Source organism: Ahaetulla prasina, chromosome 6 (genome assembly GCF_028640845.1).
Source record: "Ahaetulla prasina isolate Xishuangbanna chromosome 6, ASM2864084v1, whole genome shotgun sequence".
Lineage (NCBI taxonomy): Eukaryota > Metazoa > Chordata > Lepidosauria > Squamata > Colubridae > Ahaetulla > Ahaetulla prasina.
The window spans coordinates 5363043-5381109 of record NC_080544.1 but is presented as its reverse complement, the minus strand read 5'-3'; positions in this window follow the sequence as shown (position 1 = coordinate 5381109).

Below are 18067 nucleotides of genomic sequence, written 5' to 3'. Positions count from 1 at the left end.
GAGGTCCTCTTAGAAACAGGATATGCAAACATGGTTCTTTTCTCTTTTTTTGGTGAAAATGAATGTAATATAATAAATACAGGCTTCATAATCACATGGTACCCTAAAACAGACCTCTGTAATCTTACAATCCCAATCAGATCCTAAAAACTTTCAGTGGGATGCTGAGGAAAGGTGCAGTTAAGTGAAGATCTATTCACAGCTTCCTAATTAGATTTCCACATTTTTGAACCATCAAATCCCTCATGACCTAGACCAATGATCAAGCATCTGGAGAACACAAGATTGTAAAAGGGCATTTTAATAAACATTTCCGTAGTTGCTAGCCTTGATAATGCTAAGGATGAAAGAACAGAACCTCCATGAAAGAGTAGAAATCATTCTGTAGGATTTTCTTTAAATAAGAAGCAGAAAACATGAATGAGAGAAGGAAGTTGGGTTGCTGATTTGTCTTCAGTTCCTCTCTTAAATGAGTAAATTTGCTGAAGTCTTATACATGCCTACATAGAAGCAAGTTCCATCAAGCTCAGTAGACTTTTACTTTTAAGTAAATTTAAATTTATGTAAATATAATATAATGTAAATACCTTCAATAATTCAGTCAAAGAGTCTGGGATTGCAATATCTGATCTTTATTTGCCCCAACATCTTAGAATGGGGTAGGAAATGAAAAATGGCTGCACATTTTGGGTTTTGCTAATCTAAAGAAAAGAAGAATTAGGGGTGACTTGATAGCAATATTTCAGTATTTGAAATATTGCCACAAAAAAGAAAGGGTCAAATTATTCTCCAAAGCACCAGATAGCAGGACAAGAAACAATGATCGGAAACTGATCAAAGAGAAAAGCAACCTGAAAGGACAATTAACCATTGGAACAACTTGCCTCCAGAAATAGTGGGCACTCCATCACTGGAGATTTTTAAGAAGAGACTGGACAGTCGCTTGTCTGAGATTGTATAGGTTCTCCTGCTTGAGCAGGGGGCGGAACTAGAAAACCCCCAGGGTCCTGTTCTATTCTATTCTATTCTATTCTATTCTATTCTATTCTATTCTATTCTATTCTATTCTATTCTATTATTCTATTTTTTGGTTAATATAATGTTCAGGAGCTATTAATTATTGTGGATTTACTTCTGTAAGACTTCCATATCTTGACTGCAAACAATACAGAAGATCATTAGTTGGCAGCAAAAAGCTCAGGCTTCAAGGTCTCACTGTTACCATCTAGTGACTGTACAACATTTTGCAGGCTAAATATGACAATTGTATGCCTTTTGTCAGCTGTCAATAAAAAGGATACCCTATCACTATGTTTGTCACACCATATCAAAATCATTTTCAGTATGAGATTCTTCCCTTATGTATTTATATTTGTAAATGTTGTTTATGCCCAAGAATACACTAGGTAATTATTCAATCAAAATCTCCTTGTAAAAGAACATGTCAGTGAGTTATCCAAGTGCTTTATAAATTCAGACAAACTTGATGACTACATTATAGGTTGGGCCTAATCTTCAGCCCTTTCTTGGTGCGCTTGCCCTGGATAGCTTCTTTTTAAATCACTGATCTCTATTTATCAATACAATGAAGCCTTACCAGAAGATTTTTCTTGTAAAGTCAGCCTTGACATTAACAGATAGGATTTTGCCACTAACCTAGCAAGAAGATTACAGGGCTTGGATGTCATGGGAAGAAAAGGATTATAGTAATCTTTTTCTTGTTCTACAGAGCCTTCTGTAGAAGGAGGCGGAAGATCACACCCTGCTGCTGCAGGAACATGAACATGATGGGGAAAATTTTGAGTAATGACTTGGCATGCTTTAGAAGATTGTTTGGCTTCCCCTTTCACTGGGAATTGCCTGTTTTGGAGGATGGAGAATGAGAATGATTCTTAAGTAAATGATAGAAAGCTATTTCTCAAAAGAACTTTAAGGGAAGTGTTCCAGAAGTATATAAGAAACATTCCACAGAGACTTGTTTGGTGGGGTATTTTGTGTTTTAAAAAAAATCCCAAAATTTAAAGCATGCACTGGTGTGGTTTTTGTTTTTTGGAGTCATAAAAAACAAACCAGAATAATACAGCCAAGCCAGCTGAGAGCAATAGCAATAGCACTTACACTTATATACAGCTTTACAGCGCTTTACAACCCTTTACAAGCAGTTTACAGACTCAGAATATGGCCCCCAACAATCTGGATTCTCATTTTAATGTTCTTGGAAGGATGGAAGGTTGAGTCAACCTTGAGCCTGGTGGGATTTGAATTGCCAAATTGCAGGCAGCCTGCAGTCAGGAGAAGTAGCCTGAGGTACTGCACTCTAACCACTGCACCACTGAGACTCCTTGATTGAATAGAATAGAATAGAATTTTATTGGCCAGGTGTGATTGGACACACAAGGAATTTGTCTTGGTGCATATGCTCTCAGTGTACATAAAAGAAAAGATACGTTCATCAAGGTACAACATTTACAACACAATTGATGATCAATATATCAATATAAATCATAAGGATTGCCAGCAACAAGTTATAGTCATACAGTCATAAGTGGAAAGAGATTGGTGATGGGAACTATGAAACGATTAATAGTAGTGCAGGTTCAGTAAATAGTCTGACAGTGTTGAGGGAATTATTTGTTTAGCAGAGTGATGGCCTTCGGGAAAAAACTGTTCTTGTGTCTAGTTGTTCTGGTGTGCAGTGCTCTATAGCGTCGTTTTGAGGGTAGGAGTTGAAACAGTTTATGTCCAGGATGCGAGGGATCTGCAAATATTTTCACGGCCCTCTTCTTGATTCGTGCAGTATACAGGTCCTCAATGGAAGGCAGGTTGGTAGCAATTATTTTTTCTGCAGTTCTAATTATCCTCTGAAGTCTGTGTTTTTCTTGTTGGGTTGCAGAACCGAACCAGACAGTTATAGAGGTGCAAATGACAGACTCAATAATTCCTCTGTAGAATTGGATCAGCAGCTCCTTGGGCAGTTTGAGCTTACTGAGTTGGCGCAGAAAGAACATTCTTTGTTGTCCTTTTTAATGATGTTTTGATGTTAGCTGTCCATTTGAGATCTTGCGATATGATAGAACCCAGAAATTTGAAGGTTTCTACTGTTGATACTGTGTTGTCAAGTATTGTGAGAGGTGGAAGTATGGAAGGGTTTTTCCTAAAGTCTACCACCATTTCTACGGTTTTGAGTGTGTTCAGTTCCAGATTGTTTTGGTTGCACCACAAGACTAGTCGTTCGACCTCTCGTCTATATGCGGATTCGTCATTGTCTCGAATGAGACCAATCACTGTTGTGTCATCTGCGAACTTCAGTAGCTTAACAAATGGATCATTGGAGATGCAGTCATTGGTATACAGAGAGAAGAGAAGTGGGGAGAGCACACAGCCTTGGGGGGGCCCTGTGCTAATTGTACAGGTATTTGATGTGATCTTGCTTAGCTTCACCTGCTGCTTCCTGTTTGTTAGGAAGCTTGTGATCCACTTACAAGTCTGTTCCGGTACCTGTAGCTGGTTTAGCTTAGTTAGAAGAATGTCTGGAATGATGGTATTGAATGCTGAACTAAAGTCTACAAAAGGAACCTTGCATAGGTCTTTGGAGACTCAAGATGTTGTAGGATGTAGTGCAGAGCCATATTAACAGCATCATCTGTTGATCTATTTGCTCGGTATGCAAATTGCAAGGGTCTAAGAGCGGATTCGTGATGGTTTTCAGGTAGGAAAGCACTAGCCTTTCAAAGGTTTTCATGACTACAGATGTTAGAGCAACTGGTCTGTAGTCATTCAGTTCCTTGATGGTGGGCTTCTTGGCACTGGGATGATGGTAGAGCGTTTGAAGCAAGAAGGAACATAGCACATCTCTAGTGATTTATTGAAAATATGGGTGAAGATGGGGGCCAATTGGTCAGCACAGACTTTTAAGCAAGAAGGAGTTATCTTGTCTGGGCCTGGAGCTTTTCCTGGCTTTTGTCTGTGAAATAGGTCCTGCACTTCCTTTTCTGTGATCACTAGGGGTTGTGAACCCAATGAAATGGGGTCAGTTGTAGGAGGCTTGGCTGTTGTTGGTGTGTCTGAGATGCGGGTTGTGGAGATAGGTGGCTGTAGTTTCCTTTCAAACCTGCAGTAAAACTCATTCAGGTCATCTGCCAGTTGTTGATTACCTTCAGCCTGGGAAGGAGGTTTGCCATAGCGGTGATATTATTAAGAGTTTCTCACATGTTTGCTGGTTCATTTGCTGAAAATTGATTCTTTAGCTTTTCAGAATAGCTTCTTTTTGCTGCTCTTATCTCCCTTGTTAGTGCATTTCTGGCCTGATTGTACAGCATTTTATCACCTTTTCTGTAGGCTTCCTCTTTGGAATGTCGTAGCTGCTTAAGTTTAGGTGTAAACCAAGGTTTGTTATTACTGTGTATTCGCAAGTTCCTTGTAGGTACACATAGGTCTTCACAGAAGTTGACATATGATGTTACAGTATCTGTGAGTTCATCCAGGTCTGCAGAGGTATCTTTAAAAATATTCCAATCAGTGCAGTCAAAACATGCCTGTAGCTTTAATTCTGATTCCTCCGTCCAGGTTTTCACTGATTTAATTATTGGTTTTATGGCTTTAAGTCTTTGCCTGTAAGCAGGTACAAGGTGAATCATGCAATGATCAGAGTGTCCTACAGCTGCACGTGGTAAAGACCGATAGGCATCTTTTAGTGTTGTGTAGCAGTGGTCTAGAGTATTCTTGCCTCTGGTGGGACAATTGACATGCTGAAAGTATTTTGGTAGTTCTTTCCTTAAGTTTGCCTTGTTTAGATCTCCCAAAACAATGGCCAGTGAATCAGGGTGTTTGGCTTCAGCCTCCATGATTTGGTCAGCTAGAGTTCGTAATGCCTCGTTTACACAGGCTTGTGGTGGGACATAAACAGCAATTAGAAGAAATGAGGAAAATTCACGAGGCGAATAGTAAGGTTTGCAGTTGATAATTAGAGTCTCTAAATTGTTGTCACAGAATTTGTAAATTATGTTAAAATCTTGACACCAGGATGAATTAATATATAGGCATAAGCCTCCTCCTTTCTTTTTACCAGATGTTTCTGGAATCCTGTCTGATCGTTCAATTTGAAATCCTGGAATGTTCAGGCTGCTATTTTCAATTGATTCATTTAACCAGGTTTCAGAGAAGCATAGGACTGCTGAATTGCGAAAATCAGAATAGTATTTGTTTAAGAGGAGTATTTCATCCATCTTATTTGCAAGTGAGCGTATATTTGTTAGGAAAATTGAAGGCAGAGGAGTTTTAGTGCGAGTTCTTAGCTTCATTAAGATCCCAGATCGTTTACCTCGTTTCCTTCGTTTCCGTCGTTTGGTTTTTTTAGTAATCCATGGCTCCGTGGGAATTGCCTCCTCCTGTGTTAGAATCTCCTCCGTGTTTGTAAAGACAGGCGGGGGTGAGATTAAAGAAAGCTGCTCCTTAAAGAAATGTTCCTTAATTTTTTGCAGATGGTCTCGTGAGTAGGAAATCTGTAGTGAGTCACAGAGAACAATTAGAAATAAAAAAACAATTAGAGAGCATTTCACCGAGGCAGCCTTCATCGGCGCCATCTTAGGTTGGCAACAATTAGGATGTTGCATTTCTAGAATGGTCCAATTTCTGCCTTTTAATGGAGAGAGAAGGAATGATACCTTTCAAGAATCACAGCCTTCTGAAATTTCCTTTCTAGGCTAGCTTTCAGGACTGGAGGGAAGCTTGGTCCTCAAATACATGACAGAAGAGGGATAACTTATGGAAAGAACACCATCTGTCTGTTGAGATTCTTCAGAACTGGCTATGGGAACAGAGGGAAGGGAAGGAAAAGGAGAGGAGAGGAGAGGAGAGGAGAGGAAAGGAAAGGAAAGGAAAGGAAAGGAAAGGAAAGGAAAGGAAAGGAAAGGAAAGGAAAGGAAAGGAAAGGAAAGGAAAGGAAAGGAAAGGAAGACAATATGTAAGAAGAGGCTTACATTTAAATCTGGAAAATGTAAAACATTCCAGTTCTCTGCTCTATCGATTGGATATTGGACTTTGTGACTTGGGCCACAGAAATATAGCACTAGGGACAATGTAACGAAGTATTTTCTTCATTATTTGACATATTAATCAGTATTTCATTCCAGACAACACTCCCTTATGTGTTTTTAATTTTATTTTCCTTGAAATATTATACAACAAAATAAGAACTCTGGGATCTAAAAGCCTTTGATACTTAGATAATATGTGTTTACAGCCTTTATTTATGTAGCTTCCCCTCACTAAGTAGTCAAGAGAAAAGTTCAATTTATTCTATTGCAGAAGTAAAATCTTGAGTATAGACTACCCACCAGCTTCCAAAGTTGATAGCATGTGTTGAATTTATCATGCCAAATTGCTAACAAATCCATCTAATCCATTTGAATTTAAAATAAAGACTTTGTGCTGAAAAAGCAGTCAAATACTTATACAATTCTTCTCTTCCCTAAGTTAAGAATTTAGTATAATACACTAGGACAGGGGTGTCAAACTCATGGGCCGGATTCGACCCATGGGGTGCTTAGATCTGGCCTGTGGGGCTACCATAGAAACAGTGAAGGACCAGCCCGTGGTGCCTCTGCCAGTGAAAATGGGGGGCTGTGTATGCTCCCCCAGCTCCATTTTCACTGGTAGAGTGCTAGCAAAAAAACTAAAAGCAAAACAAAAGAAAAGAAGAATTTTTTCCCTTTTACATTTGAGCATTTGAGCAAGAAGGGACAGGAAACAAGAAAGAGAAAGGGGAAAGGTAAAGAAAAAGAAGGGAACGTGGGAAGAGAGCAAGAAAGGAAAAAGAAGGAAAGAGAGGAAGGAAGAAGAAAGGAGAATCAAGAGGGAAGGAAAAAGAAGGAAAGAGAGGAAGGAAGGAAGGAAAGAAGGAAGGAAGGAAGGAAGGAAGGAAGGAAGGAAGGAAGGAAGGAAGGAAGTCTTGCATAAAAGAAAAATAAGACATATTGGCAAAATGCACTTTTTAAAAGTACATCTATGAAAAATTAACAAGAAACTTTGGAAAAAGTATTGACAGGCAAGGTTTATCCTTACCTTTTGATTGAGGTATGTGCATTAAGCATTGTGCACTATTTGCAAGAAAACATTTCAAATGAAAATAGAGGTGTTTACATCAGGTTTTAAATGAGTATTTAATTCTCATCTATTTGGTTGTATGGATGTTTGGTTGTATGGATGTTGTATGGATGTATGGTTGTATCATCTATTTGGTTGTATGGATGAAGCCGTCTATCTAGACCCGTTCCAGTCCGGCTTCCGGTCCGGGTACAGCACGGAGACAGCTTTGGTCGCGTTGGTCGCGACCACTGGAGGGCCAGGGATAGGGGTTGTTCCTCTGCCCTGGTCCTGTTGGATCTTTCATCGGCTTTTGATACCATCGACCATGGTATCCTGCTGCGCCGGTTGGAGGGGTTGGGAGTGGGAGGCACCGTTTATCGGTGGTTCTCCTCCTATCTCTCTGACCGGTCGCAGATGGTGTTGACAGGGGGGCAGAGATCACCGCGAGGCGCCTTACTTGTGGGGTCGATTCTCTCGCCTCTCCTGTTCAACATCTACATGAAGCCGTTGTGCGAGGTCATCAGTGGCTTCGGGGTGAGTTATCAGCTGTACGCTGATGACACTCAGCTGTACTTTTCCACCCCGGGCCATCCCAATGAAGCTGTCGAACTGCTGTCTCGTTGCCTGGAGGCCGTACGGGTCTGGATGGGGAGAAACAGACTCAGACTCAATCCATCCAAGACGGAGTGGCTGTGGATGCCGGCACCCCGGTACAGTCAGCTGCAACCGCAGCTGTCTGTTGGGGGCGAGTCACTGGCCCCAACAGAGAGGGTACGCAACTTAGGCGTTCTCCTGGATGGACGGCTGTCGTTTACAGATCATTTGGCGGCCGTCTCCAGGAGAGCCTTTTACCAGGTTCGCCTGGTCCGTCAGTTGCGTCCCTTTCTGGACCGGGATGCCTTATGCACGGTCACTCATGCTCTCGTCACTTCCCGTCTGGATTATTGCAATGCTCTCTACATGGGGCTACCCCTGAAGTGCACCCGGGGACTCCAGTTAGTCCAGAATGCAGCTGCGCGGGTGATTGAGGGAGCTCCTCGTTGCTCCCGGGTAACACCGCTCCTGCGCAGTCTGCACTGGCTACCTGTGGTCTTTCGGGTGTGCTTCAAGGTTTTGGTTACCACCTTTAAAGCACTCCATGGCTTAGGGCCCGGGTACTTACGGGACCGCCTGCTGTTACCGTATGCCTCCCATCGACCCGTACGCTCTCACAGAGAGGGTCTCCTCAGGGTGCCGTCCGCCAAGCAATGCCGGCTGGCGGCCCCCAGGGGTAGGGCCTTCTCTGTTGGAGCACCTACTCTCTGGAACGACCTTCCCCCTGGTTTGCGTTTAATATCTGACCTTCGGACCTTCCGCCGGGAATTAAAAACTCATTTATTTGTTCAAGCGGGACTGGACTGATTTTTAAATTTTTAAATTTTAAATTTTAAATTTTTTAATCTTCTGTAATTTTATATGGGGTATTTTAAGTTGGTCAATCTGACGGTTTTAATTCGGCCACTATTGAATAGGTATTTTAAATTGATATTTTAACTTTGTATATTTATTGTTCTTATCTTGGCTGTACACCGCCCTGAGTCCTTCGGGAGAAGGGCGGTATAAAAATTTAAATAAATAAATAAATAAATAAATAAATAAGTGACCAGATTGATATATCTGTCACATATAGTTGAATACTATTCCCTTTTCTTGCAGTCATTAAAAACTGTTTCCCCATAACTGAATCTTTTTGTCTTGTAAGTTTTTCATATGTTGACAGGTTGTGTGAAGAGATTAGGGTTACCACTTCTGGCTAATTAATGTGGCCAGGCCAGGGGTGAAATCCAGCAGGTTCTGACAGGTTCTGGAGAACTGGTAGCAGAAATTTTGAGTAGTTCAGAGTACTGGCAAATACCACCTCTGGCTGGCCCCAGAGTGGGGTGGGAATGGGGATTTTGCAATATCTTTCCCCAGGAGTGGGGTGGGAATGGAGATTTTGCAGTATCCTTCCCCTGCCACTCCCACCAAGCCACACCATCAGTGGTGGGTTTCAAAAATTTTTACTACCAGTTCTGTGGGCGTAGCTTGGTGGGCATGACATGGCTTGGTGGGTGTGGCTTGGTGGGCAGGGAAAGGATACTGTAAAAAGTCCATTCCCACCCCACTCCAGGGGAAGGATACTGAAAAATCCCCATTTCCTCCCGATCAGCTGGGATTCAGGAGGCAGAGAATAGATGGGAGCGGGGCCAGTCAGAATTTTTACTACCGGTTCTCCAAACTTTCTTTCTTTCTTTCTTTCTTTCTTTCTTTCTTTCTTTCTTTCTTTCTTTCTTTCTTTCTTTCTTTCTTTCTTTCTTTTGTCACAACAATATATATAAGCATCACACAAAAAGATTATATAGTATATAAACATATATATGAGGAAATATTAGGAGGTATATGCATATATATATATATATATATATATATATATATATATATATATATATATATATATATATATATATATATATGTATATATATATATATATATATATATATATATATATATATATATATATATATATATATATATATATATATATGTATGTATATATGAAGAAGAAGAAAAAAACAATAGGACAGAAACGGTAGGCACGTTTGTGCTCTTATGCACGCCCCTTATGGTCCTCTTAGGAATAGGGTGAGGTCAATAGTAGAAAGTTTTTGGTTAAAGCTTTTGGGATTATGGGAAGAGACCACAGAGTCAGGTAAAGTATTCCAAGCACTGATGATTCTGTTACAGAAGTCATATTTTCTGCAATCTAGATTAAAGCGGTTGACATTAAGTTTAAATCTATTGGTTGCTCTAGTATTATTGCAATTAAAGCTGAAGTAGTCTTTAACAGGAAGGACATTACAATAGATGATTCTATGAGTTAAACTTAGGTCTTGTAGAAGGCGACGGAGTTCTAAGTTTTCTAAGCCTAGGATTTCAAGTCTGGTGGGTTAAGGTATTTTGTTGTTTTCAGAGGAGTGAAGAACTCTTCTTGTAAAATATTTCTGGACACGTTCAATTGTATTGATGTCAGAAATGTGGTGAGGGTTCCAGACAGGCGAGCTGTATTCTAGAATTGGCCTAGCAAATGTTTTATATGCTCTAGTTAGTAGTATAGTGTTTTTGGAAAAGAAGCTATGCAACTCCTCAAAATTTCTGCTACTAGTTCTCCAGAAGTGGTCAGAACCTGCTGAAACCCACCTCTGCACACCATGCCCACCAAGCCATGCCCACAGAACCGATGGTAAAACAATTTGGATTTCACCACCTGGCCAGGCCAAGATGGGGCCATAGTTAAGGGTCTGGATTGAGTCCTTATTGGATATATACAATTCGCTTGGCCTAAAAGAGACATTAACAAGCTTTTATTGGTGAAACTTCCCTTTGAACTGAAAAATCTGTGCAATTACGGAACATTATATGTTCCATTTATGAGACAGGTAACTGAGAAGATGGTGGCCTCTCAAATATATATGAATTTAAATGACATTAACTTTCCAGATCCACTTCTGGAATTTTGTCTGTATAAGATATGGCACTAATTGTTTTGGATACCTTTACAGAGGAGGTATGCCAAAAAGTCTTCTGGATCTTTAAATACCTTTGGATATATTTCTGAACTCTCCAGTTTCCTTCTCTACCATCTTCTTCTGGGAACTGTTGTATTTAGTCATGCTATAAAGTATTTGCTTCTCTTCGCAAATGCTACCTTCTGTTGTCCACTTGTTTCAACCACTGCGTTACTATACCTTTCAACATACCCCAGCTGATTTTCCTCAAAGCTCAAATGTTTTGAAGTCTCTGGTTAGTATATATAACATTTCCCAGGTGGGGATTCATTCTTCATTCTTCAAAGGCCCTGTTGAAGACACTGAGAGAGAGAAAAGGAGGAACTGCCCTTAGGACAGGAGTGCAGGTCACAAACTTCAACTTATAATTTAAGACATCAAAGAGACAGTCTTATCGTGCTGTAATTATTTATTGATTTTATACACCATTGCCTCTATTGCACGGCCCAATGTGATAGTCAGCAAATGTGAAAACTCTCCAATGTTATCTATTTCTTACCAAAAGATGCCAATTACACATTTAGTAACAGTGGCATTGTAAATTGTTATAAATGAAGATGAAAGGAAAACGAAGACATGGAGAATAATCAATAACCCCCAGGGGTTTTATTCTAATTCCCTCTGCCTCTTGAAGTGAAAGCCACCTACCCAATCTTTTCTGTGAAGCATTGATCTTACTTCAGTTCTCCTTACCAACTCTGGCTTAACTACAAATTCCATCACATTTTGATCACTCCTTTTTTTAAAGAGAAGTTGATTGCTATATGCCTTGGGAGGAAAGGCAGTACTCACAAAATGGAGGCACTGCAAAATGTTCGTGGTCATCAGGCATGAAGCATGTAGGGCAGCAAGCTTCTTCCAGTGAATCCTGTCTGCTACACCAAAATGGTGGGCATGACATAATGACTGAAGACCTCTCTCTTTTGGACCTGTGTGTGATTATCTGGCTTAAATAATGGCATTGTTTAACATGCTTCTAAATTAGGGCTCCTTGGTGTTTGTGAGTTTGGTTGTTTTCTTGCAGACTTTTTATCACCCAAATCCAGACTGATGATGTTACCTAGTTCAGGTAATGAAAAGTCTGCAAGAAAACATCCAAGGTCAGCGAGAAGAACAGCATAACAGAGTTGGAAGAGACCTTAGATGTCTTCTAGTCCAACCCCCTGCTCAAGCAGGAAATCCTTTACTATTTCAAATTGTTGTCAAATCTATTCTTAAAAATCTCCAGCACTGGAGCATCCACAACTTCTAGAGCACTTAAAGGTAAAGGTAAAGGTTCCCGTCGCACATACGTGCTAGTTGTTGCCGATTCTAGGGGGCAGTGCTCGTTTCCATTTCAAAGCCGAAGAGCCAGCGCTGTCCAAAGACGTCTCCGTGGTCATGTGGCCAGCATGACTCAACGCCAAAGGCGCACGGAATGCTGTTACCTTCCCACCAAAGGTGGTCCCTATTTTTTCTACTTGCATTTTTATGTGCTTTCGAAACTGCTAGGTTGGCAGAAGCTGGGATGGGTAACGGGAGTTCACCCCGTTACATGGCAGCACTAGGGATTCGAACCGCTGAACTGCCGACCTTTCAATCAACAAGCTCAGCTGTCTTAGCCCCTGAGCCACCGCATCCCTCTAGAGCACTTAGGACCCCCTCATTTCAACTCTGAGCTACAAATATTCTCCTTTATCAGTACTTCTACATTGCTGATTGAGATCTTCTATCTCAGTGGTTCTCAACCTGTGGGTCGCGACCCCATTGGGGGTCGAATGATGATTTGCCAGGGGTCGCCTAAGACCATCAGAAATATGGGAAGTATACTTGCGAGTCGAAGAATCGCGCTCCAATGGTTGACTCCACAAGCCAGCTGCAGGCTCTTCAAATCGCTAGCCGAATTCGGCTTCAGGCGCGATGAATTAAAAAAAGACAGAAATCTTTGCTCTGATGTCTCCCTCTCAAGCCAATCACTCCCAATCACTAGCCTAATCTGGCTTCAGGCGTGATAAACTTAATAGGGGAGGAGTCCCACTTTAATGCCTCCATCCTCAACGCAATCGCAAGCAGTTCAGATCGCTAGCCAATATGGCTTCAGGCGCGATAAATTAAAAACAAAAATAATTTTACGGTTGGGGTCGCCACATCGTGGGGAATTGTATTAAAGGGGTCACCACATAGTGGGGAATTGTATTAAAGGGGTCGCCACATCGTGGGGAATTGTATTAAAGGGGTCGCAGCACTATAAAGGTTGAGAACCACTGTTCTATCTCATGCCACCAAACAGACGATCCTCCTAGAACAGGGGCCAGATCCAACCCAAAGATCTGACCCATGGGCCCTGCCTGGAAAAAGTGAAGGACCAGCCTGCAGTGCTTCTGCCAGTGAAAATGGAGCTTGTGAGGGCTGCATGAGGTCCTCTTGAGCTCCATTTTCACTGGCAGATGGTTGCAGGAGGCCATGGCAGCCGAAAAGGGAGCTCAGAGACCCATTTTTATTGGCAGAGTGTTCAGACCACCACGGGCTCCCCCAACATGAGTGGCGTTGAACTGGCCACACCCACTCCAGCCCCCTGAAGTCAACACAACCCTAATGTGACCCTCAATGAAATCGAGTTTGACACCCCTGTAGAAAGTTATTGTTGAGAAATTGGTCTGAAAATGTGCAAGGTTTTGAATTATATTTTTCTCAGAGCTATCAAAGGCCAAAACAACAAGTCCATGGCATGTAACATAATTTCATAATGCGTTGCTATAATTCCTGAAAACCATTTTTTAATTAGCTGGATCCAACCTTTGGTTTAGATACACTTTTCAAATTAAGCCTCCAAAACAGTGAGGATACATGGGGTACTTAAAGTTCCATATCATAATCAACCTGCTGCTTGCTTGAAAGAAATGGGATTATATAAAGAGGCCAGGTGAGTCTGAATTCCTTCTTACATTGTGGACTTATTGAGCGAAGATTGGTTTTGATAATTTCTTGATGCTTTTGCAGAAAGCTTCTATACCCCAGTGTGCCTCAAAATATTTCTGTGTTGTATTCTTTACAACCATCCAGAGTAGGCATCCGGATTTTCTACTCTGTCCCTGGTGAACTATAGCACATTAACTTAAAAAAAGAAATACAGTTCCATCAAAGTCTTCCTTAAAGCTACTGAACTTAAAACACTAATGTTTCTGATAAGGTTGTTAAGCCCTGCAACATAAAATGCAGGATGGAGAGCCTTACACCAACAGACCTAATGAAGGAAGAAGAAAATGAACAGAAATATACTTTTATGGAAGCTGCATACTGAAATACTGAAATAAAGAGAATAGCCTTGCTAAATCATTTCTATTTTTATAGCACTATTACCAGTTGCATCTTTGTGTTGGTAGAAGGAAATAGTTATTCGTTTCTTTTCTTTTAAAGTATGGGAAAATAAAGACAGAGATATAAGCACCTATGCACACATCTACTTTACCTCTAATTGTTATTGATTAATCTGTATCCACTGGAGAATCAAAATATCACAGTGCCCTCATCTGAATTGAGTCTGACTTTTTAAAAAAAATTAATTGAATCTGATATCAACTGGGAGACAGACTCTGCAGCAAATGGGAGATCGAATAGATTCCTAACCAATTTAGCTGAGAATTTTGTCATCCAAAAGGTAGAGGACGGAACTAGAGGAAAAGCTATATTGGACCTAACTCTTACTGATAGAGAAGAAGTGATAGAGGGAGTTGAAGTTGCCAAGACCTTGGGCAAGAGTGACCACGTCATATTGGAATTCAGTATTATGCAAACACAAGCAATAGAATATAATCCAACCAGTGTCGAACTTTAAAAGAGCTGATTTTAACAAACTCAGAAAGAGCCTAAGTAAAATTCCATTGATGAGAATCCTAAAGGGGAAAACAACTCAAGAAGTATGGGAAACTCTGAAAAATGGGATCATAAAAGCCTATTCCAATACCACTGAAAAAGAAAAACAAGAAATCCAAGAAGAAATTAGCATGGTTGCACAAACCATCGTTTGGTCACTAGCCACAGTCATCCCTGTCTTCAAAAAAGGAGACCACAGCCTAGTTGAAAATTACAGACCAATCTCTTTATGCTGCATCACCTGCAAAGTAATGGAATCAATCATCAACCAATCCATTACCCTCCACCTAGAAACAAACAACCTACTCTCTAATAAACAATTTGGTTTCAGAAAAAAATTATCCTGTAATTTACAACTTCTTCACTGCAAAAACATATGGACTACAAATCTTGATCAGGGCAAAGCAATAGATGCAATTTACATAGACTTCTGTAAAGTTTTTGACTCTGTGGTACATGACAAACTTCTCCTAAAACTAAAATCCTACGGCATCTCCGGACCCCTCCACAATTGGATAACAGCGTTCCTGTCAAACAGACAACAAGTGGTCAAAATAGGCAGTGCCCTATCAAATCCTGTTCCTGTCAATAGTGGCGTTCCCCAAGACACTCTTCATATTATACATTAATGATCTCTGTGACCATATTATAAGCAATTGTGTTCTCTTCGCTGACAATGTTAAACTATTTAACACTACCAACAATGTGGCTACCCTTCAAAAAGACCTTGACTTTGTGTCAGAATGGTCAAAAACTTGGCAACTCCAAATCTCAACCAGCAAATGCTCTGTCTTACACATTGGAAAAAAGAATCTGAACACTAAATACAAGCTCGATGGACACTACCTTATATATGACCCCCACCCCATTAAAGACCTTGGAGTTTTTATATCAAATGATCTAAGTGCCAAAGCCCACTGCAACTACATTGCAAAAAAGGCTTTAAGAGTTGTAAACTTGATCTTGCGTAGCTTCTTCTCCAGAAACAGTACACTACTGACCAAAGCATATAAAACATTTGCTAGACCAGTTCTTGAATACAGCTCGCCTGTCTGGAACCCATACCTCATTTTGGACATTAATACAATTGAGCATGTCCAGAAATATTTTACAAGAAGAGTTCTCCACTCCTCTGATTACAACAAAATACCTTATGCCACCAGAGTTGAAATCCTGGGTTTAGAAAATGTAGAACTCCACTGCCTTCAACATGACCTCAGCTTAACTCATAGAATCATCTGTTACAATGTCCGTCCTGTTGAAGAGTACTTCAGCTTCAATCACAACAATACATGAGCACACAATAGATTAAGCTTAATGTGAACCGCTCCAATTTTGACTGCAGAAAATATGACTTCAGAAAAAGAGTTGTTAATGCCTGGAATGCACTACCAGACTCTGTGGTCTCTTCCCAAAATCCCCAAAGCTTTAACCAAAAACTATCTACTATTGACCTCACCCCATTCCTAAGAGGACCATAAGGGGCGTGCATAAGTGCACAAACGTGCCTACCTTCATATACTATATAACCTTTCTGTATGATAGTTACAGAAGTTACAGTAAGGGGCGTGCATAAGAGCACCAATGTGCCTACCTTTCCTGTCCTAATGTTCCCTTTGATTGTATACAATTTCATATAGTTATTACATACTTATGGTTATATGTATGCTTATATATCGTATAGTTATTTCATGCTTATGCTTATATATAATGTTGTGACAAATAAAATAAATAAATAAATAAATAAATAAATAAATATCCCTCTATAAACTGAAAGACAAAAAAGATAAGTACAAAAAATGGAAAGAGGGACACATAACTAAGGCAGAATATCAGCAGATAGCCCAAATCTGTAAAGATGAAGTCAGGAAAGCAAAGGCTCAGAATGAACAAAGACTTGCAACAAAAGTCAAAGATAATTTTTTAAAAAGTTTTTTCTCCAATATATAAATAACAAGAAAAAAGTCAAGGAAAGAGTCAGTCCACTAAAGAGAGAAGATGGGAACAGACAGTAGAGAGAAAGAAGAGCTGTTTAACTCGTTCTTTGTACCAGTCTTCACACAAACTATAGCCCAATCTACTAAAAACAGTCTAAAAATAAAAATTAACATAAACAAGAAAATGGTAGGAGAACATTTGTCTGACTTTGATGAATATAAATCACTGGGACCTGACAGATTACATCCCAGAGTTCTGAAGAAGCTGGCAGATATTATCTCAGAATTATTGTACCATATATTTCAAAAATCCTGGAGTACCGGGGAATTACCTGAGGATTGGAAAAGAGCTGATGCAGCTCCCATCTTCTAAAAATGCTGTGTGTGGGGGAGGGGGGACCAGGCCCGGGAAACTACAGATCAATCAGCCTAATATCAATACCTGGGAAGATACTGGAAAAAAATAATCAAAAAACAGATCTGAACATCTAAAAAAACAACAACGTTATAACTAGTAGCCAACATGGATTTGTTAAAAACAGATCATGCCAAACCAATCTTTGACAAAGTGACTAAATCAGTAGACCAGCAAAAAACTGTGGACATATATATACTTAGACTTCAGCAAGGCATTTGACAAAGTAGACCACAACCTACTTCTTGGTAAATTAGAAAAATGTGGGATAGAAAGCATCACCAACAGATGGATTTGTAACTGGCTGACAAACTGTACTCAGTGAGTAGTCTCTAACGGTACAACATCTACATGGAGGGAAATAAGCAGTGGAGTACCATAGGTTCCATTGTAGGCTCATCAAATTTGCAGATGGCACTAAACTGGCAAGAATAGCCAACATTCCAGAAGACAAACTCAGAATCCAAAAAGATCTTGACAGACTTAAATAATGGGCCCTATTCAACGACATTAAATTTAATGTGGAGAAAATCAAGGTTCTTCTAGGCAGGAAAAACCTAAGGTACAAGTACAGATTAGGCAAAACCTGGCTCAAAAAGTAAATGCGAGAGGGACCTTGGAGTCCTAGTGGATGATTACTCAAATATAAGCCAGCAGTGTGTGGTAGCAGCCAAAAAAGCTAATACAATCCCAGGTTGTATAAACAGAATCAAAATCACATGAAGAATTAGTATCGCTTTATAAATTCTTAGTAAGACCATGCCTTGAATACTGCATCCAGTTACCACATTAAAAGAAAGATGTTGAGACTTTGGAAAAAGTGCAAGCAAGAGCAACTAAGATTATTAAGAGCCTGGAGACTAAAACATATGAAGAACGGTTGCAGGAATTGGGTTTGGTGAGTCTAGAGAAAAAAAGGACTAGAGATGACATGAGAACAGTATTCCAGTATTTGAGAGGCTGGAGAAGAGGGGGTCAACTTATTTTCCAAAGCACAAGAAGGCAGGACGAGAAACGATGGATGGAAACTAATCAAGGAGAGAAGTAACTTGGAATTAAGGAGAAACAGCCCAACAGTGAGGACAATTAACCAGTGGAACAGCTTGTCTCTAGAGGTTGTAGGTGCTCCATCACTGGAGGTTTTTAAGAAAAAACTGGATGGTGGACAGCCACCTATCTGAAGATGTCTTCA